The 23,180-nt window shown below is 48.5% G+C and overlaps 1 protein-coding gene across 1 annotated transcript in view; it reads right to left on the bottom strand.

Annotated features, from left to right (window-relative positions):
• BUD13 (BUD13 homolog) overlaps positions 1-23,180 on the bottom strand; it is a 135,260-nt gene that overhangs the window by 49,017 nt on the left and 63,063 nt on the right. The window contains exon 10 of the transcript XR_004351174.1: positions 5,764-6,213. The gene's annotated coding sequence lies outside the window, so the exon portion shown is untranslated. The remainder of the gene's footprint in view (positions 1-5,763; positions 6,214-23,180) is intronic.

The following is a 23,180-nucleotide window of genomic DNA, read 5'->3' as shown; positions in this document are numbered from 1 at the left end:
AGAGTTGGCCTCCCCGATGACATCACCAAGGGCCTGGGGCCTAGGAGCAGCACAGGGCTAAAGACGATGTTTCGGGGGTGGCCTGGGAGACTTCATGGAGGAGGTGGACTTTTTAGTAGCTACATTTAAAATAAGGTCAGCACATCTAGTCTTTTTCCAAAAAGGAAACAAAGCCTCTGAATCCAGCCATCTGCTGAGTGCTTTGCCAGGTGCCAGGGGCGCTACCCACATCTCCTATGATCCTTACATCCTCCAGCAAGATTCCTCTCACCTAGGAAGAAGCAGAGGCCAGGGCTTACATGACTCACCCAAGCTCATACAGAAAAGGGCAGAGCTGAGGGCTTCCCTGGTGGCGCAGTGGTTGAGAGTCCACCTGCCGATGCAGGATGCAGGAGACACGGGTTCGTGCCCCGGTCCGGGAGGATCCCACATGCCGCGGAGCGGCTGGGCCCGTGAGCCATGGCCGCTGAGCCTGCGCGTCCGGAGCCTGTGCTCCGCAACGGGAGAGGCCACAACAGTGAGAGGCCCGCGTACCGCAAAGAAAAAAAAAAAGAAAGAAAGAAAAGAAAAGGGCAGAGCTGAGATTTGTATGTGGATTCATCCACTGCAGAGGCTGTGTTCTTTCTGACACAGTGCTTAGGCAGGTAGGAATCTGCTAAACTGAGAACAGGGGAAGGTACTGGAGCAAAGGCCCAGATGGAAGAGTGAATAAAGTGAGTTCTAGCAACTAGGCTGTCGGCCAGGTTGGAAGAGGGGCTGAGTATGCGTGAGGGTTAATTTCATACATCAACTTGATGGGGCTAAGGGATGCCCAGATGGCAAAACATTGTTTCTGGTGTGTCTATTAGGGTGTCTCCGGAAGAGATTAGTGTTTGAATCAGTAGACTAAGTAAAGAAGGTCGCCCCCATCAATGCGGGTGGGCTTCAACCAATCTGTTGAAGGCCTGAACAGAACAAAGAGGTAGAGGAAGGGTGAATTTGCTCTCCTCTTGAGCTGGGACGTCCACCAGAGCTCCTGGCTCTAGGGCCTTCAGACTCAGACTGGGATTTACACCATCAGCTTCCTAATTCTCTGACCTCCTGGCCTGGACTGAATTACAGCACTGGCCCTCCTGGTTCTCCATCTTGCTTGAGGCAGATCGTGGGACTTCCTGGCCTCTATAACTGCACGAGCCAATAAGTATAATAAGTAAATGGACAAATCTCCATATCCTATTGGTCTGTTTCTCTGGAGAACCCTGACTAATACAGCATCTCCAGGACGGGGTGTTGCTCTCAGGGTTACTGACAAGGCCCTGTGGATGTGCCACAACTTGGAGGGATCTCCTAAGCCACTCATCAAAGCATCCTTGTAGACACGAACCAAGAATTTACCAGAACACCACACTGGACCATATCGTCATAACTGCCAATTCTACTCGCCTTGATTAATCTTGATCTTTGAGAGAGGGGCTATTTCCGAGGGGCTATTTCCACGGGGCTGCGTGTGGTTCTTTCTGGTCCTGATGCTGCTGCTCTTTTCGGGGTAAGGTAAGTTTAGGGGGGAGGCTCAGGAGCCATAGGCTGCGGGGAAGGCCAGTGATGGTCAAGAACTGGGTAAAATCTGGAGTCAGCCAGGCACAGCCATGTCAGCCATGAGATGCAGGGTCCCAGACAGCTGGAGCAGGAACGGGGAGAAGAGGGATCTGCTGCGCGGCTGAATTCCTGGCCTGAATTTCCCATCAGCATCAAGCTAGGAACCCCCTCTCTCCAGGCCTTCCAGTGGGGCTGGGCCACCTGCGATACCACTCCCCCCTAGTCTCATGACGTGACCTGTCCCTACACCCCCATCTCTTCTGATCTAACCAAGGACAGATTTTTCCCTTTTCTTCATAGTCTGCCCAGGTGAAGTGAGAACATTCTGAAAAAGACTTACTAGAAAGCACAAGGCAGATAAATACAAAATCATGCAATGGACAAATGCCCCAAACACATTTGTTGAATGATAAAAGTATTCCACGGGATTTCACCAGAGTAAGTCCCTACGCTACTGCTGTATCCCTGGTACCTAGAATCGTGCTCGGAACAACATGGATGATTAGATGATTAGCGCACCTTCGCTGAGTGAATGAGTGCACGAAGGGATGAACGGGCCAAGTGGACATCCTGCCTGATGCCAAGCATGGCTCTCCCCTTCACCCAAGCTTGTTTTTCTCACACACAGCACTGACCTGATGACCGCCCGCTGCCCTCCAGCTGACTGACAAACAAGCCTCGCCAAGAACCCACCTGCCTTCCTGCCAGACTCCCCCCTCCGCCACTTCCACTCCACACTGCACCCCTCTCACCCCAGTGACCACACCGCACATGCCACCATCTACTGTGGACTGAGCAGTAACTGGCATTAGCTGAGCCCTCTACACGACTCATCTCATCTGATCCTCATGTGCTGTGCACAGGTACTAAAGGCACCCAGTTTGGAGATGAAGAAACTGAGGATAACAGAAGCCCAAGGTCAAACAGCAAGTAAATATAAGAGCCAGGACTCAGACCCTTAACTGTTTCCAAAACCCATGCTCTCTGCCACTAAGAGTAGTGATGGTGGACCCCTGACACCACCAGGCTACCTCCTCCTATCTTCACCAATCATCAAATTCAAGAATATCAGTGACACTGAATTTGCCCCAAAGACATTCGTTCAATAAATACTGAGCACCTACCACGTGTTCAGTGGGTACATAAATGACGGGCATCAGACTCCCTCCCTAGGAGTTGTCATGGTCTGTGCAGTGGACACCACCTTGCCTGGGGTGAGTGGTCCCTGAATGGGAACCTCCCATCTCCAACGCTGGATTCTCAGCAGCAGACAGTTGGGAGAAAAGCCTCTTGTTTGGTTTTCCTGGCCCCACCTCCGGCGGCCTGCAGTTCCTACCAGGTGCTGTGCACCCAGAACGATCTGACACAAGTGACCTTGCTTCCCCAGGGGGCACTCCAGTAAGTCATCATCCAGGCATCCCCCAGGGAGAAGGTGTTCTGGGGCCCTGACGCTATACTCGTGCAACATCAAAAACACTTTACTCACTTCAACAATGAAAGATACCACCTTCACCAAGACAAAGCGGCATGGTTTCCTGAAAATGATGCCCAGCAAGTGAGGGTCGGAGATAAGCAAGTCATTCCCCCCTGGAAGGGGCAAACTGTCCTACATGGAAAGTTCCTGTGTGATTGCTGGTCCACTCCTCACGGAGACAAGGACGCCTCACACCCATCGGAGAAGGCTGGAGACTTGTCCCTCTGCCGAAGAGATGGAGCCAGGATGCGGACCCAGCTTCTCTGGTCCCTCCAGGCCTCCTTCCCTTATTACCACGCGCTCAGAATTACAGGGAAGAGGCCAGTGTGGGTGCTGGGCAGGGCAGGGTGAGGCCAACCTGATGGCTGTCCAAGACATCCTGGCCAGTGCTGTCCTGTCCCTGGGAACTTTCCAAAGAGTGTTGCTGCCACACACACCCATCCCGGCAGCTGGCTTGCGTGAGGTTTGTCTGGATGTGTATGGGGTGTGGAGGCCTCATGTGCCCAGGGGGCAAAGGCCTTCATCTGAGCGAGGGGTCTTTTCTCACAGTCTGGCCAATGCAGAGGCCCAGGGGTGAGGGTGTCCAGATTGTCTCCAGGGACCCACAGCCTTGAGCATCAGGGTCCTGGGGACCAAGTGGTCACCTGCACCCAGGACAGGGGGACTGGCAACAGCACTTGACCTTCCCTCTCCCTCTCCCCTACCCCTTCCCCCAGGTGGGCCAGTTGTCTTCCTCTCCAGCCCAAACAGGGGAGTTTCTCATTGTAAATACCACGCCACAGCCATCCTCCAATTTCTGGCACTCCAGCCACACAGGTCTGTGCTTTTCTCCAAGTACCTCTCCCCCTTGATAGCCCTGAGCCTCCCCTTCCTCATTTCCTCCTTCCCTGTCTCAGCCACTTGAAATCTGGCCCATCATTTAAGACCCAATTCAAAACTCACCTCCTCTACTGCCGTCTCTCTCCCAGCTCTGTCCCCCCAGAGCCTCTCCTGTCATCATCATCATCATCGAGCCCCTTCCAGTGCGCTCACCTCACTCCATCACGTGCTCCCGTGACATCTGTACATGACTTTGTTTCCTAGCACAGTGCCCCACACAAAGAAAGCTCAAAACTAATTTTTACTTGAATAAGTCCAATGCATTCATCATTATGTTACAGACAAGGAAACTGCAGCTGGGAGAAGTTGAGAGGATTCCTCAAGGTCACATACCAGCTGGTCAGTGCTAGAGCCAGCTCCAGAACCCATCCATAAAAGCGTGATTCCTACCCTGTCCTCCTCCCCTGACCCCATACTGCCTCTTACCACCTACTCGGATCAAGCCAGGGCCACAAGCTCAGCATGGGTGATTTGTTATTGCAGGCATCGCACATACAGAAGAGTATAAGTATGTATGTGCTGTGAAAAGAGTAACAATCACCTGAGTCTCCACTACCTGGGTTAAGACATACAATGTTATTAGTGCCTTAGAATCCCCCATTTCCCCAGCCCCCTCTCCTGTGACCCTCCCCATTAACCACTGGAGTTAACCACTATCCTAACTCTCCTATTAATCATCCCCTAGCTTTGCACTATGGCTGTGCCACTTTTATGTGTCTCCCTAACAATGTATCGCCCTTTGCTTACACAGCTAGGTTTGTGCTTGCTACTCAGTTTTTCAAAACTAAACAGGATCTGTGATCTCTTCAATGCTTAACACTGTTATGTTCAAGTTCTCCCAATGCAGCGAAGTCTGAGCAGATGCCTATTATAAAGTCAGGCCACAAAAACATGTACAGAGTTCTCCTATCAGATAGCACCAGCTCTCTCCTAAAAGCCACTTTATTTTAGGCACTGAATTAATGGTATACAAATGACATGCATAGTAATGTGGAATTTTTTTTTTCAGGAAAGGATTTTGTATGTGTGTGAAAGTCAACTGCTCAGGCCCTTGTCTTACAGGGCTGTTTTGATCCCAGTTGTCTGACAGCAGGGACCTGTCCTTGTGTTTGGAGACAGAAAAGAGGCTCCAAGAGGATGTGAAGAGAAGCTGGCTCAGAGGGTCCCCCAGAGCCCTCCTCGCTTCCTCCCAGCCAGCCCTCACCACGGTGGCTTTGGCCCACAGCTGCCCTAGCCCAGGGACCTGGTGGCAGACAGAAACAGATCTACTTTGGTTTCCATGGCAACTGCACACATTGGGAGACCAACCGAGTGAGCCACAGCCAACGAGGCAGCTGGTTTGAAGGGTGTTGATCTCTCTGTGGACCAGCAAGGCAGAACCACAAGGGACCGGAGGCAGCAAGCAAGCCAGGAGGAGACACAGGAGCTGGGCATATGGAGTCTGCAGGAACCTGTCTGCAGAGCTACACATGAGCAGTGCACGTGTCCACTCACCCACGACCCTCTCTCACCCACCCACTCAGGCAGAGGCACGTGCTGAGAAATGCGCATCCACACTCCACTGTGAACACAGAGACCCATGCTCCCAAACTCAGACACCTGTTCACACCAAATACACCCAAGGTTTTACACCTTGCCCCATTTTCACACTGAAAAACACAGACCCCTGCATACAAATGCACATTCATCCATAATATATGATCTGCACCCCTAGAGAGATTCACAGTCACCCCAATACACTTTCTCTATACACACCCACATGCACAGATGGTGCACACACTCACCTTAGACACACAGACCCACATTTACAGGGAGAAACGCACGTCCATACTCACCTGTGTGCTGGCAGGGACACTCCCAGAACATACACATGGGCTGAGATCAGAGCCTCTGGATGCGAAGACTCAGAAGCTGAGGAGCTCCAACTGCAACAACTCAGAAATGGGATGTGGTTCACGGCTGCAGCAGCATCACAAAATCCCAGAAACAAGTCTCCTGGCTTGCTGCCTCATAAACGGTGCCCCCATAGAGAAAGGCCTTTAATCTTCTCTGTTTATTTACTCATAGTAATTCTTTTTTGTGTCCTCCATAAACACCAAAAGGACAGAAATCCAACAATCCTCATGTCACGCAGACTTGGAATAAAAATTTTGATGACAGACTCAGAGATGCACGTTCCTCTTTAAGACACCTGTGTGTGTCTGACTCTGAAGAGGCCTGTCCCATCCTGGTTCACTGCTTTCTGGTCCCAAAAGGCAAGGAAAAGAGGCCTGCTGGTTCCGCTCCTAGGAAAAAGGGACAAATTCACAGCACGTGGAGTATCTTGCTAGGCCAGGGGTTAGCTCCTGACCTAGCAGGGAAACCTGACAACCACAGGCTCCATCCACCGAGGCCCTTGAGAGCCAGGGGTCACAGAAGCACTTGGCGGGGGGACATTTTGTTGAGAATTTCTTGAAGCACATTTGAATATTTGTAACATTTATTTCAATATTGTCCTAATGATCATTTAATTAATATGGAGAAATGGAAAGATTATGTACATGTGTATATATTCCTATTACAATAATAATAATAGCTAATACTCACAGGCACAAAAAGGTCACTAAATGTTAAGCTATTGAAGGGCTTCCCTGGTGGCGCAGTGGTTAAGACTCTGCCTGCCAATGCAGGGGACACGGGTTCGAGCCCTGGTCCGGGAAGATCCCACATGCCACGGAGCAACTAAGCCCGTGCACCACAACTACTGAGCCTGTGCTCTAGAGCCCGCAAGCCACAACTACTGAGCCTACGAGCCACAGCTACTGAAGCCCGCGCACCTAGAGCACGTGCTCTGCAACAAGAGAAGCCACTGCAATGAGAAGCCCGTGCGCCACATGGAAGAGTAGCCCCCACTCACCGCAACTAGAGAGAAAGCCCGCACACAGCAACAAAGACCCAATGCAGCTAAAAATAAATAAATTTTTAAAAAAATGTTAATCTATTGTTATTACTGTGATTTTAAATTGATAATGAAAATCATCTATAACTTAAAAACTGGGGGTAGTTGAGATGAACCTCCTTATTTCATAGGCTTTTAAACACTTTTCAGTTTTAGCAGCAGCAGGATTAGCACTGTGTGGTACTTTACAAAACAGTTTCACATACACCATCTCCTTTGTGTCCCTGAGCATCTTCCGTTGGCCAGGCATCAAGCTGGGGTGGGGGGTGTCATAGATTAGTAAGACCCAGGCCCAGGCCTTGAGGAGCCCACAATCCAGCAGGTAAGGGGTGGGGGAGGCACACTGGAACTGTGTACCATGCAGCCTCATGTCATCACAAAGGCCAGTGCAAAGGGCAGGAAGCATAGGCAAAGGAATCATTTGTAGATGGGGAAGAATCAGGAAGGGGTGGAGAATCAAAGTGAGCGGCAGGGAGGAGGTCACACTTGAGCTGGGCCTGAACTCACCAGTAGGTTTTGACAAGCCAAGTTCCTGGCTGGAAAGGAGCATTGAGGTCCCAAGCACAGCTGTAGAAGAGTGGGTGGTCGACCTGGGCAGCTAGACCCAGGGGTCCAGAAGGGTACAGGGAAGAATGGAGCCACAAAGGTAGACTGAGGCCAGATTCAGAAAGGCCTTGCACGGCAAGCCAAGGAGTCTGGCCCAGCAAATCATCAGGTGTGAACCGGCCAGACCTGTGGTCCAGAGAAACACCTCAGGTACCTGGGTGTCTGACACTGGGTTGTGGGGTATGACTGGGAACCTCGGGGCCAAACCGGAGGGTTAAAATTGCACCCTCCATTAATAGAGCCAGAGCGCAGGTCAGCACCCCCAGCACCCAGCTCACCCAGCTCGGCGCCTGACTCACACAAGTCTCTCCATAAATGTTTGCTGAACTGCACGGCGCAGCGGGTCACGCGAAGAAAATGGAATTAAGAGTCGAGTGACCTGGAGGGCTGCTTCAGGCCCACTACTGACTGGCTCCCGGACTCTGGACCGGCGATTTAACCTCTGGTTCTCGGTTTCCACGCTGGTACAGCGAATCTGATAATGCCCTGACCTCCCTGGCTTAGCTGCTCTGAAGCTCTCACGCGGGAACCGGCTGAAGGCGCTGGAGGGCGCAGAGCGCCGGCCCTGGCGGGGGACCACGCGGGCCGCTGCCGCCTCCCGAGCGGGACCATATGCGGGGAGAGCTGGCTCAGCCGTCAACAATCACCTGCCCCCCAAACTCACACCTGCGCTGCATTTCCGCTTAGGCAGATGGTGCGATTTGGCCGCGCGCCAGCGCGTTGGCCCCGCCCTGGACGCTCGCGCATGCACCCTGCAACCGGCGGGACGCCGCTGGGAGGTGGCTTTGCGGATCGGCGGTCACCCGGAAAGGATGTGGCTCAGCCAGAGGGCGGGGTGCCTACGGCGCCCCTTCCCTTGCTGGAACAGCGCCCCTTTCCCAAGGCCAAGGCAGCAGCAAGGCCAGCTTCTCCCCAATTCTCACACCGCCTCTGAAACGTGAACAGGGAAGGAAGCTTTCAGAGTTTCCCATGTGGAGAAACTGAGGCTCAGAGAGATTAGGAGACTTTCAGCTGGACACACAGATATTAAAAGATGGAGCCAGATGGAAACCCAAGTCTGCCGAACTCCAAGCACACCGTTCTTTCGTTGGTTGGCACTACCCCGGCTCCTCAGACCACTTTGGCCAATATCTAGTGGGGGCAGGAATTCTTCCTTCACCCAAAGCTGGCTTTGCCTCCGTCCAGCGCAGCAGCCTTACGATTCCCGTACCACCCGGCCCACTCCTGAACCATCGTGCCACCTTGCATACCTGAAAATTAGTGGGGATCTGAGCCAGGCGTAAATCAGTAGAATTAAATGATGAAATACAAAGAACTCCTTAAATATATGTATATATTAAATATATATTTAATATATATATTAAATATACATATATAATATATATATGTATATTTAAAGAAATCTGGTCTAAATGCCAAGCCGGGGGCAGGCATATCTATTGGTACAGCATCACCACCAAGGGCTCGTCCGGCCTTAACCGGCACACCTCCCAGAATCCTGAGCTCATCATTTCCTCTTTGCCCAACGCTGGTGTTGAGAAAGTTCCTGCTTCTCTTTAGCTGAAATCCATCAGTCTCCTTAAGGATCCAGTTGCCCCTCTTGGGGCCACATGGAACAAATCAAATCCCCCTTTCTTTTCACAATCCAGCCTACATTAGGAGGCCGCCTTCTCTCTTCCTGACTCAGCAGCCCCCAGTTCCTTCAACCATTCCTTGGAAGTCATGCTTTTGAGTTCCTTTCTCAGCCTCCAGACACACTCCTGTCTGGTCCTATCCTTCAGAGCTCAGCACAAACATGTGTTCTCACCATGTGTCAGACCCCGTGCTGTAAGTGCCTTCCCTGAGTCATCTCATTTACTCCTGACGACAACCCCAGGAGGTGGATGCCATCATTATCCGTTTTGCAGATGAGGAAACTGGGAAGTGAAGGAACATGCCAACAGTTACAGAGCAATTGACGGAGCAGTCTCTGCTGCCCTCTGCTGTCACTGCAGCTCCAGCAGAACAAGAGCACTGGGCTTGGGGTTGGGTGAGCTTTGCTTCCCACTCTCCCACTTATTATTGTGTGACCTGGGCAAGCCACACATCTGGTTCTCCTGGTCTGTAAAATGGGGGTCGTTATAATGTCCACCTGCTAGGCTTTTTGGAGATTAAAACACATTTTGAGATGTGACCATAGGCCTGATACTCCCCACTAGCTCCCCCTACCCCTCCAGGAGTCCTGTGCGAGGACTCACAGGGACTACAGCAAGTGACCAGATTCATGTCACATCCTATAGTGCTGGGGCCCTCTCCAGGAGGGAGCCAGGTTCAAATTTCCAGGCCCCTCACCCGGCCTGAAGTCACTCTCTAAAATGATTTGTCAAGTGACAAGCAAAAATATATTACCAATTTAAGAGTGTGATTTGCCTGGAACTTTTTAATCCTTGGGCTGTTGTTGAATAGATTAAAGTGTCTGCTTTGATCCATGCATTTAGATGGAAACATAAATATAGCCATCACTTATTCTCTCAGCCGCCAGGATGGGTGTCACGTTGCATCACGCTGGCTTCCCACCCAGCCAGGGTAATGCATGAGAACGACCTTTTCGCCATTCAAATCCCTTTTGACTTTTCTGCTCTGGCCGGAGCCCGAGCTGCCCTGCTGCTTAATGTGACCACAGCTCACGCCGGGAAACAGTCACTCGGGAGAAAGGGTGGAGCAGGGGACGCCCGATGCCGACAACTTCCCCAAGCTCGGCAGGGCCCAGCAAGAATAAGTCTCCGGAGAAACAGATTTTGAAGAGGAATTTAGTACATAGATCTTCTGTCAGCGGAGCAGACTCCGGCTCAGCCGTTTTTCAGGCTCGCTGCTTATCCAGAAATACATCTATTTTTACATGGATCTCTGGCGAGATTCCCTCTTCCCTCGTGAGGTGGGAAGCTGCGCTGGGAGTCGGGCACGGGGTCGGGGGTGGGGGGGTGGGGTGGGGGGTGGGGGCGGGGCCTCGGGGCAGGGCAGGCCCAAGGTCTGGCTCCAGGACGCTGCGGCTCGGGAAGAGGGAAGCGGTGCCGAGCCCTGGGCCTTCCGAGCCTTCCTCCAGCCATCCGCCCGCATCCTGCTCCGGCCCTTCTCGGGACACGGCCCAGCCTCCCAGTCTCCATCACGGCCTCTGCCCTCCTGCGCCCTCTCCGCCCAGCCAAAGCCCCGGCCACCTCCATGACCCCCTCAACCCTGAAGTCTGCTGAGGACTGAGCTGTGGACACCCCCCAGGCCCACAAGTCTGCGCAGACGCGCGCAGACAGGCATACAACGAGGACCCCCATCGGGCGCCCACTAAGATGGGCTGCGCCCGCCCTTCACTGCCAGTTTTTTCTGGGCCTGCCTGTTGGCACCCAGCCACCACGAACACTGGGAGCCGGTTCTGGGCAGCCCCGCGGATCAGCGGGTGGAACGGCTGGCGGGGGCTCTGAGCACTGTGCTGTGGCAGGCAGTTAGGCCTCTAACAATGGCCTGTGAAACGTCAGAAGTAGCAGGGAGGCTGGGATTGGCAGGGGCCTTGGGCATGTGGAGGGCCCTGGGGTTGACCACGCGCTGACGGGGCCAAGAGCCAGGGGGACAGTGCTCTCCTGATCCCATTGGACCCTTTGGCAGGAGAGACACCATATGCCTCCTTTCCCCAAACCCCCTTGAATAAGTTAACTCCTTTCACTCCAGGAGCTTTTGTGCTGTGGAGAACCAGGCCCCCCGAGGATAATCAGGGGAGAGAAGACAGTTCCAAAAATAGGAATGACCCCACTGTGGCTATATGTGCTGCCCTACTTGGCCCTGTCCTCTGCCTCCTCCCCACAGTCCAGGCCTCTGCTCTCACATTCTAAGAAGCCCACAGTCCGTGACCAGCCTGTCCTACCCAAAGGTCCTGCCTCTCCCCTCTCCAGGTCCTGGCTCTGCACTTCAGCCCCTGCTGCTTTGGGGGCCTTGTTCCTGAATCATACCCCTCCCTCTCCTTCCAGCAGTGCTCTCTTCCTCTGCTCTGTTTTCAGGTGGCCCTGGCCTTGCCCCATCCCTGCCCACATGCTGACACACAGTGCCTGTGGACCCTACTGAGCTTGGTGTGTGTCCCCACTCTCTCCCTCCACACCACCTTGTCTCTCCTCCTAGTCTCGCTCTGAAATGCCTGTCCCCCCACAGAGAACAGACTTGTGGTTGCAAAGTGCGGGGGGAGGGAGGGATGAATTGGGAGTTTGGGATTAGCAGATGCAAACTAGTATATATAGAATGGATAAACAACAGGGTCTTACTGTATAGCACAGGGAACTATATTCAGTGTCCTGTGATAAACCAGAATGGCAAAGAATATGAAAAAGAATGTATTCAATATATATGTATAACTGAATTACTTTGCTGTACAGTAGAAATTAACACAACATTGGAAATAAACTATACTTCAATAAAATAAATTTTAAAAAAAGAAATACCTGTCCCCATCACCCACAGCCATCCCATCACCGACCCCTGGCCTTTGTCCCACTCTCCTGCCAGACCTCTGCCTTCCTAACCCTGAGCACCAGCGCTGCCTGGCCTCACAGATGGGACCTCTCCTAGCTTGCCTCCTTCCCTTCCAGCTGCCCAGCTGTGCCTGCTCTTTCACTCTCTCTAGCTCTTCTTCCTCCTCCTCCCCAGTGTTCTAGCCCAATTTCCTTTCTACCCTGTCTCCCTCCCTTGGATACGATGACGATCTACCCCCACACCCCCCAAGCCTTCAATCATTGCTTTCATGTGAATAGGTCACAAATGAGTATCACCTGGTCTGACATTTCTGATGAGTGTTCCCACCTGCTCATAGGACAGTTCCAGGTTGGCAGATGCTGTCACCCCTAAGTCACCCCGCCTGAAACAAATGCATCATCTGCCCTCCATAACCAGGACCTCCACCTAGAGTGACTGACGAGTTACCATCTTTCTCCTGTTTGCTAAGCTAGATCCAAGGATAACTCCTCCTTTCCCCTTCACTCCCTCCCGCCCACCCACACGCATGCAGCCAATCATGGAGCAGCCTCTAGTGTTGCCCTCCCAGCCTTTCCATTCTCATAACACCCAGGTTCTAGACCTCATTTCCATTCACCAGGACTACTTCAGGAATCACCTAATCTGTCTTGCCCCATGGGGTAGGTAGGTAGAGTAATGCCTCTCCCAAAAATTGTCCATGCCCTGGTCCCTGGAACCTGGGAATATGTTACATTACATGACAAAAGGGATTTTGCAGATGCTTAAAATTAGGGTTTTGGACCTTAAAATAGAGATTATCCTGGATTATCTGGGTGAGCCCCAGATAGCCATATGATCCCTTAAAAGCAGTGAACTTTACCCAGCTGAGGTCAGAGAGATGCAACAAGAGAAACTAGGAAAGTGGTGGAAGAGCTGCAGCAGAAGGGGAAGTCTGAGAGCTTCCAAGAACAGGATTTGATACACTGTTGCTGACTCTGAAATACAGGGGCCCATGTGCAAGAACTGGGAGGGCTTCTAGGAGATAATGGTGGCCCAACTTACAGACAGCAAGGGAATGGGGGCCTTCAGTCCTACAACCACAAAGAACAGGATTCTGCCCACCACCTGAATGATGCTAGAAATGGATTCTTCCCAGAGCCTCCCCACAGGAGCCCAGCCAGCCAACATCTTGATTTCTTGTACAGCCCAGAGCAGAGAAACCGTTCAAGCCAACCTGGACTTCTGGCCCGAAGAACTGTGAGATAATGTTTGTGTTATTTTAAGCTGCTAATTTTGTGGTATTTACTTTGTTACAGCAGCAATGTAAAACTAATACAACCCACCATTATCCATTTAGCAAACCACTGCTATACGCTCACCCTCGCGCTGAATTACCTTTCAGGACTCCCAACCAGATATCACATATGTCCCAAATCCTCAGCCTGATGTTCGACAGTCAGCCTCCAATTTTTATTTGTAGTTCATCTGCCCCACTAACTCCCACTAAAAATACACTAGCCACATTCACACCCTCTAAAATTGCCTCAAGCATCCCTACCTCTGGGTCTTTGCTCACGGTATGCCCTCATCAGGAGTTCCCTCTCCTGTCCCCTCCCCTCCGTCATCCAAATCTGAGCCTCCCTCCTCTATGAAGCCTCCCGAACCTCCAGCCTGAGAAGCCTCACTACCTTGCTCTCTCTGCCTCACCCACTGGGCACTCAGTACACACTGCCTTGTGTTAGTACCTGTCCCTCCTCGACACCCTTCCCAACCCAACGGCAAGACCCACACCTGTCTTTTCTCTAAGGGCCCCACTGTGCCTAGCACAGTTCTGGGTATAAAGTAGGGATCAACAGAAACCCGTTGAGTTACAAATACAATGGAAATATTTCCAGCTACTGCCCTATTGAGCACTAGATCCCAGACATGAGGATCTGAGGGATTATCCAGCCTGGACCTAGCTGCCAGGGACCAGGAGAGAGGGACAGAAGCCCTCAGGCCAGGAGGCCACTCTGCTTGTGGTAAGGTGGTAAGGGGACAAAAACAATTCCAAGCCACACAGAGCCAGGCCAGAAACGATCCTGTGTCAGGAGCGGGTGAGCCAAGAAGAGGTCCCCAGGTCAGACCAGGGAGGTCCAGAGGGAATCAGGAGGAAATATCCAATCTGAGCTCAGGGATCAGGGCAGATCAGCCAGGACCTGCAATTAGCCATTACCTACCTGCCTGACAGTGCAAGGGGACAGCGTGGGCTGTCACCAAGTGCCAGTCAGACACCCATGAAGACCAGCAAAAGGCTGAGGGAGGGAAAAGAGAAAAAAAGAGATTAAGAAGTCAGGGAGAGGGAGGGCTGGAGAGGGGAGCGGGAGAGAAGACAGAGAAAGGATGCGAGGAGGAGAAAGAGGGGAAGTGGGAGGAGAGACAAGGACTTCTCCCTCCATGGCCACTGTGGAAATACCATGGTCCCTAGAATACCCCAAGCCCACGGGGTTAAGATGAGGTGAGGAAATGGCAATACCCCACCCTCCTTGGTCACCACAACTAAGAAATTACGTAGAGTAATTAATCAGAAGCTAATGAGAAATGTGTTTTCTCTCCCAGCCTAGCCCCACATCATATTCTTATTAGCTGAGGTTATTACAATAGTAATCATGCATGCTCCAGGCACAAATTGGGTTTTTTGCTCCACTGCCACCAATTTAGAAAAACATTAATGGCAAGATAAAGCCCACATGGCTCACACCAGGCCGAGCCCGAGGAACCGGCTGCTGGTTCCTGCTCCCACTGCCACATACCCACTGTCCAGAGAGGGCACCCCCCATGAGTAGCCATAGGAATCAGGAAGTCTGACCACAAGGAGGAGTCAAACACTGGTGGGGTGGGGCGGTGCTGGGCCTGGAGTGGGGGGACCTTGGACTTCCCACACATACACACACACACACACACACACACACACCCTCCAGTGCAATTGCTAGGGCAGGGACAGCCCTCATGAAACGAAGCATAAAGGCGAGTTTGCTTCTGGGGCCCAAGTCATCCCAGTTCTCTCTTGAGCCCTTCGCCGTTCAGAACCTGTTCTCTAGAAAGGGTTGGCTACATCAGTGGTTCTGAAACACAGGTATGCAGTCAGGTGCTGACTCTTGATGAGGTTTCCGCTAGTAAAAAGAAGGGTAATGTTTTCATAAAGCTAAATGGACTCAATTTGAAAGATGTTCTTAATTCTGAAACTGTCCTTCCTATTTTCTTTGTGGTTTTACACACATATGTGTATTGTGCGTGTGCGTGTGTGTGTGTAAAAGTTACATATACAACCTTACTTGGTAATTACTTTCAGTAGCAAGGGGTGGATTTAAATCAAGAGTGCACAATTGGAGGTGTACTGGCTGATGTAACTAGGAAGAACAGGGGTGAAACCAGAAGTCAGATGGTATTGTTGGTCCCTCTCCCTTTCTCCATCTCTCTTTCATTGCTCTTGTGGTCTCTCACTAAATCTGAGCTTCCTCCAAAGCTGAGATCATGGGAGGGATGACTCCTGGGTTGGCATGGCCAAAGGCTGCTCTGGGCTTATGTTATCCATGCTTAGGATCTCAGAGGAAAGAGATCTTGGTTCTCCCTCAGCAGCCCCATGTGAAATCCAAGGCAGGACTCTTACTGTCCCACCTTGGGCCCACCTTGGGCCCCCTATATGTATTCTTAGACCAACCACTGTGGCCAGGGACACCAGGCCTGAGCTATGGGATTACTCCTGAGGCCCAGGTAACTGTAGCCTGCTGCCCCGCTAGAAACAGGGGAAGAGTTGATGCCCTAAAGGAATACGGATAAGGTAACTTAAAAAGAGGGAAGAAGGGGTCCACGCAGACAAAGACAATGGACACCACTATACCTGGAAAAATAAAAATAAAATGTCAGTCCTCCACCCCTATTGCAAAAGCTTCTTTATGAAAGTCTTGGGAACTACTAAGTCAGACTGAGTCACCAAAAAATGCCAAAGACCATTCTGCCATGTAAATCTCCCAGGATTTACACAGAAGAAAGTTACAGCAATGAGGTGTTAATGTAGACTCAGCACACTCACTGGTAAAGTAAACAGTTTCAGAATATCAGAGGGCCTGTATGTAACAACAGAACAGATGGTGGACTCCTCCAACCATTCCAGATATTCTGCACTGTAAGCCCAAAAGGTCCTCAGAGCCATACTGCTATGACGGTAAGGTGAGCAAGCAGAAATTTCTCTACAGAGGAAACTCCCCAGGGGCCCAAAGACCTCACGGAAACCCACTGAAGTCAGCTTGGACTTATTTCCAAAATGTCAGGCCCCTGAACAAAATGGCTCTCCCTTAGCCCCCCAGTATCAGCACACCTATGGCTTGTCCATGTAATGGATCAGAAGTATGGTCAAGACATCCTCCCTTAACTGGTGCTGGTTTGGCTAATTTTTATCATTTATTATTTAAATGTTTGAACCTGTTGTCTGCAGCAGTCCCCCAAAATAATAAACAGCACTAAAACAGACTTGACTTTGAAGTCTATCTCTACTTCTCACTGGCTGTTTGGCTTTGAAAAAAACTCTTTGACCTCTCTGATCCCCAGTTTCTTCATCTATAACATGCATCTTCAAAGACATTCTTGCATCTTTTGGTGAACTTTGTCAAGCGCTTACTAAGTGTCAGGCCCTGTTGTGATGTGCTGTGGATGAAGGGGGTCTTCCTAAGAATGCTGGGGATAGAAGACACACACCCAACATGTGTGATCCAAAGGAGAATGGGACATGCGTCATAAGAGAAGTATGAACCAAGTACAGTGGGCATTGAGAGGAAGAAGGTACTACTTCCAACTAGGGTGAAGGGCAGATGTGGTGGAGGAGAAGACATCTGCTCTGGTTTGGAAGGACAGTTGGAACGTAGTGATGAAAAGGTAGGGCATTTCCTGCAGGGAGGATGGCCCAAGAAGAGGTCTGGAGACAAGAATACTAAGAGTGAAAATAACACAATAGACCAGTTGGACTTAACTGACAACTACAGGACATTACATCCCCCAACAACAGAATACACATTCTTTTCAAGGGCACATGGAATGTTCTCCAGGATAGATCACATACTAGGTCACAAAACAAGCCTCAACAAATTTAAGAGGATAGAAAGAAATTATATCAAGCATTTTTTCCAGCCACAACACTATGAAACTAGAAATCAACTACAGAAAGAAAAATGGGAAAAGAACAAACACATGGAGACTAAACAATATGCTACTAAAAAACCAATGGGTCCTTGATGAAATCAAAGAGGAAATCAGAAAATACCTTGAGAGAAATGAAAATGGAAATACAACTTTCCAAAATCTATAGGATGCAAAAAAAGCAGTTCTAAGAGGGAAGTTCATAGCGATACAGGCCTTCCTCAAGAAATAAACAAACAAAAATCTCAAAAAACCTGACCTACCACCTAAAAGAATTAGAAAAAGAAGAAAAAATAAAACCCAAAGCCAGCAGAAGGAAGTAAATAAATAAGATCAGGGAGGAAATAAATAAAATAGAGATCAAAAAATAGGAAAGATCAGTGAAACCAAGAGGTGGTTTTTTGAAAAGGTAAACAAAATTGATAAACCTTTAGCCAGGCTCACTGAGAAGAAAAGAGAGAGGACTCAAATAAACAAAATAAGAAATCAAAGAGCAGTAACAACTGATACCACAGAGATACAAAAAATCATAAGAGAATACTAAGAACAGTTATATGCCAACAAACTGGACAACCTAGAAGAAATGGACAAACTTCTAGAACCATACAGGCTGCCAAGACTAAGTCAAGAAGAAACAGACAATTTGAACAGACTGATCACTAAAAGTGAAACTGAATTTGTAACAAAAAGTCTCCCAGCAAACAAAAGCCCCAGGATTGGATGGCTTCACAAGGGAATTCCACCAAACATATAAAGAAGAACTAATACCTATCCTTCTCAGACTATTCCAAAAAATTGAAGAGGAGGGAACACACCCAAATTCATTCTATAAGTCCACCATTATCCTGATACCAAAACCAGACAAAGATACTACAAAAAAACAAAATTACAAGCCAATATCTTTGATGAATATAGATGCAGAAATCCTGAACAAAATATTAGCAAACTGAATCCAACAATACATAAAAAGAATCATACACCATGTTCAAGCTGGATTTATTCCAGGATCACAAGGAAGGTTCAACATTCACAAATCAATCAATGTGATACACCACATTAACAAAAGGAAAGACAAAAATCAATGATTATCTCAATAGGTGCAGAAAAAGCATTTAACAAAATGCAACATCCATTCATGTTAAAAAAAAAAAACTCTCATCAAAGTGAGTATAGAAGGAACATATCTCAACATAATAAGGGCCATTTATGACAAACCCACAGCCAACATAATAGTCAATGGTGAAAAGCTGAAAACCTTCCCGCTAAATTCAGGAACAAGAATGCCCACTCTCACCATTTCTATTTAACATAGTGTTGGAAGTCTTAGCCACAGATATCAGACAAGAAAAAGAAATAAAATGTATCCAAGTTGGAAGGAAAGAGGTAAAACTGTCACTATTTGCAGATGACATGATAATCTATATAGAGAACCTAAAAGTCTTCACACAAAAATTATTAGAACTAATCAATGAATTCATCAAGGTAGCAAGATACAAGATTAATATACAGAAACCTGTTGTGTTTTTTACACTATTAAAGAAATATTAAAGAAAGAGAAAGTAAAAAAAAAATCACATTTTAAATCACATCAAAAAGAATAAAATACCTAAGAATAAACTTAACCAAGGAGGTGAAAGACCTGTATGCTGAAAACTATAAAACACTGACAAAGGAAACTGAAGATGATTCAAAGAAATAGAAAGATATTCTGTGCTCCTAGATTGGAAGAATTAATATTGTTAAAATGGCCATATTACTCAAAGCAATCTACAGATTTAATGCAATCCCTATAAAAATACCCATGACATTTTTCACAGAACTAGAACAAGTAATCCTAAAATTTATATGGAACCACAAAAGACCCAGAATTGCAAAAGCAATCCTGAGAAAATGAGAACAAAGCTGGAGGTATAACCCTCCCAGACTTCAGAATATAATACAAAGCTACAGTAATCAAAACAAGATGGTATTGGCACAAAAACAGACACATAGATCAATGGAATAGAATAGACAGCCCAGAAATAAACCCATGCACCTATGGTCAATTAATCTATGACAAAGGAGGCAAGAATATGTAATGGAGAAAAGACAGTCTTGTCAACAAGTGGTGCTGAGAAAACTGGACAACCACATGTATAAAACAACGAAATTAGAACATTCCCTCACACCATATACAAAAATAAACTCCAATGGTTTAAAAACCTAAATGTAAGCCCTAAAACCACAAAACTCCTAGACAAGAGCATAGGCAGAACATTCTTTGACATAAATCACAGCAATATTTTCTTGCCTCAGTCTCCTTAGGCAAAAGAAATGAAAGCAAAAATAAACAAATGGGACCTAATTACACTTAAAAGCTTTTGCACAGCAAAGGAAACCATCAACAAAACAAAAAGACAACCTACAGAATGGGAGAAAATATTTGCAAATGATGAGACCAACAAGGGGTTAATATCCAAAGTATACAAACAGCTCATACAACTCAATATCAAAAAAAAAAAAAAATCAAAAAATGGGCAGGAGACCTGAATAGACATTTTTCCAAATAAGACATACAGATGGCTAAAAGGCACATGAAAAGATGCTTAACATCCCTAATTATTAGGGAAATACAAATCAAAACCACAATGACATATCACCTCACACCTGTCAGAATGGCTATCATCAAAAAGTTTACCAATAACAAATGTTGGAGAGGATGTGGAAAAAGGGAACCCTCCTACACTGCTGGTGGGAATGTAAATTAGTGCAGCCATTGTGGAAAACAGTACGGAGGTTCCTTAAAAAACTAAAAATAGAGCTACCATATGATCCAGCAATTCCACTCCTGGGTATATATCCAGAAAAAAATAAAAACACTAATTCAAAAAGATACATGCACCCCAATGTTCACAGCAGCACTATTTCTATAGCCAAGACATGGAAGCAACCAAAGTACCCATCAACAGACAACTGGATTACGAATATGTGATGTAGGGCTTCCCTGGTGGCACAGTGGTTGAGAGTCCGCCTGCTGATGCAGGGAACACGGGTTCGTGCCCGGGTCCAGGAAGATCCCACATGCCGCAGAGCAGCTGGGCCTGTGAGCCATGGCCGCTGAGCCTGCTCATCGGAGCCTGTGCTCCACAACGGGAGAGGCCACAACAGTGAGAGGCTCGCGTACCACAAAAAAAAAAAGAAAAAAGAATATGTGGGGTGTGTGTGTGTGTGTGTGTGTGTGTGTGTGTGTGTATACACACACACGAGTATTACTCAGCCATAAAAAAGAACAAAATGTCACCATTTGCAGCAACATGGATAGACCTATAGAATATTATGCTTAGTGAAATAAGTCAGAGAAAGACAAATACTGTATGCTATCACTTCTATGTGGGATCTAAAAAATAATACAAATGAATGTATATGCAAAACAGAAATAAAATCACAGATATGGAAAACAAACTTGTGGTTACCAAAGGGAAGGGGGAAAAGGAAAGGGACAAATTAGGGGTATGGGATTAATACATACAAACTACTATATATAAAATAGATAAGCAACAAGGATATACTGTATAGCACCAGGGAATTATACCCATTATTTTGTAATAACCTATAATGGAGTATAATCTGCAAAATTACTGAATCACTATGCTGTACAAGTGAAACTAACACAACATTGTAAAACCAACTGTAATTCAATTCTAAAAAATCCTAAAAGTGAGTAGTAGGCTTCCTGCCCTGAATCTGGAGAAGGTCACTGTTGGAAGGGTCTTCCCTTCTGGACCATCCTCTTTCTCTTCTACCATAGCTCTACTCTCTCCACTGTGCATTCACAGGTGACATTGGCTGGACACAGCCAAGGGTGGCATGGGAGAGAAGTTACTTCAGGACCAGTCCCTAAAGAATCTATGACACCCTCAGCAGAACCACCTGCGAATGGTCCCCACACACACGCATACCTCCCTTTATCTGCCTCTCCAGCTTTGCCAAGGTTCAATGCTGCTAATTAGCATCAGTCAGCTCAGCTCTCCCCCCACTCCTGCCAGAGCTGGGACACAGCTGATCACCAAGGCTTCCTTTCCCTCCTGCAGGGACAGCACAGCTGAAGGCAGAGGCAGGGGTTGGGTGAGGTGGATAATAGGGAGGGATTGGAGGCATTTGGGACTAAACTTTGAATCATAGGCTCAATGAATTGAAGGTCTCTCTAGCTCCTTCTTGGACTGAGCCTCTGTGATAATAAGAACTCCTACCAAGAAAGTGCTTCATAATACAAAGCCCTTTCCCACAGAGCCTCATTAGTTTAGTCTCCAAACAACCCTGGGAGACAGATTTTTTTTTAATATCTTTCTTCTTTGGTCCACTCTAAGATCCACAAGGGAAGGGACCATGTCAGCCTTGTCATTGCTATGTATCCTCACTGCTATATACAGCACCCATTGTAGAGCTGGCGTTCAATAAATGTTGCTGCCTGGATGGATGGATGGATGGATGGGATAATGGATGGACAGGCAGATGGAAGGTTGGATGGATGGATGGATGGATGGGATAATGGATGGACAGGCAGATGGATGGTTGGATGGATGGATGGATGGATAGATGAATTATCCCATTTACAGTTTAAGAAACTGAGGCCTTAGAGAGAAAAAGTAACTTACCCAAGACCAACCAGACAGCTAGCAGCAAACCAGCACCAAACCCCAGTTCACCAGCTCCCCATCTGGCACACTTCCCAACACCCAGAAATGTCTCTCTTCTTCGGTTTCTTGATCGTGCTCAGCCAAGAAATGCCATCCTTCTGAAGCTCTGATTTTAATCCTTCCTCTGGCAGTTTTTCAGAAACCAAGCTACTGCCAACTGGTCTCCCATAAAAAGAGCAGGATCCCCAAAACCCAGTGACCATAGACTAGAGACAGGGAGGCTCTCTGACCATCGTTCTGAAAACACCTGACTGCTGACTGTGGAGGAAAGGTAGCAGTGACATCCAGAGCATAAGCCCCCAAGGAAGAACGAGTACAGACGGTATAGGGTGAACAGAGCAGGGCTTGGAGTCACATAGACTCAGCTTAAAATCCCAGCTCCTTCCCATCCACAAGCGTCTCCTCTCCATCTCAATGAACCTGGCTCCTAACTTCTCCAAGTCTGTCTCCGTGTCCATATTTATCACACATGTTTTTCTGAAGCATAAATCAGTGATGAGATGAAGTCATGGCTTTGTCTCAGTTCCCTGGCTCTCTCTAGATTCTCAACCTCCTCCCTCCTCCAAATCCTAAAGCCCAGGTGTCAACACAGACACCTTTCCAGGCCTTCCATGCCCCACTCTGCAGGCCTTCTCACCACAGCCTCACTGTTCTGCTTCCGGCCTCGCCCACTATCCCAAGGGCCGGGCATTCTTCCTTTATCTTGATTCCATCTCCGCCTCTGCCCCCAAGGGCCATGTCAGGGCCTTTTCTCCTTCAGCTCCTATGATTCTGCTGCAGCAGCCTACCCTCTGCTCCCACAGTCACTCCTTAGTCGCCAGCTAAAACTTCTCTCACCACAGTGAGTTCTGTCTCTTCCCAGGAGGCCACCTCAGATTCCCCACAGAGAACCTAGGCAGGCCATCTGACTCCCGCTGTCCCTGTTGTCCCCTCTGGTTTTCTAAAACCCCCAGATTTTTTTTGCCTAGACCAGACAGGGGTCCTTCACCAGGTCCAGGAGCCCCAAGAAGGCCCTCAATATATTTTTGGATGTATAGGAACACATGCACATTTTGTAGGAAAAGAGTCCATAGCTGCAGAGTTCCCTGATCCCAGAAAGCCTGAAATTCACTGTCTGGAGGCTCCAGACCCGCTTCTATTCCACCCATGACAGACAGCTCAGATTCAGTCCTTTGTAATTCAGTGTGAATTTTGCCCTTTCAAAGCAAGGGCAAAATTGACAAGATTCCTCCTGTCTGGCCCAACATCTACATGAATTTCAGGGACACCACAGACTTTTGGTCCCTTCTCCCTAGCCTTGGCCTCAGCACAAGGCATGGCCTCATTGTTCCACCAGGGGTTTAGTGCACAAGCCACAAGCAGCCACCATCCTTCCCACCATATCTCCTCCAAA

The sequence above is a fragment of the Phocoena sinus genome, chromosome 8 (assembly GCF_008692025.1).
Source record: "Phocoena sinus isolate mPhoSin1 chromosome 8, mPhoSin1.pri, whole genome shotgun sequence".
Classification (NCBI taxonomy): Eukaryota; Metazoa; Chordata; class Mammalia; order Artiodactyla; family Phocoenidae; genus Phocoena; species Phocoena sinus.
The sequence above is the reverse complement of the archived record's forward strand: the minus strand, read 5'-3'. Positions and strand labels throughout refer to the sequence as shown.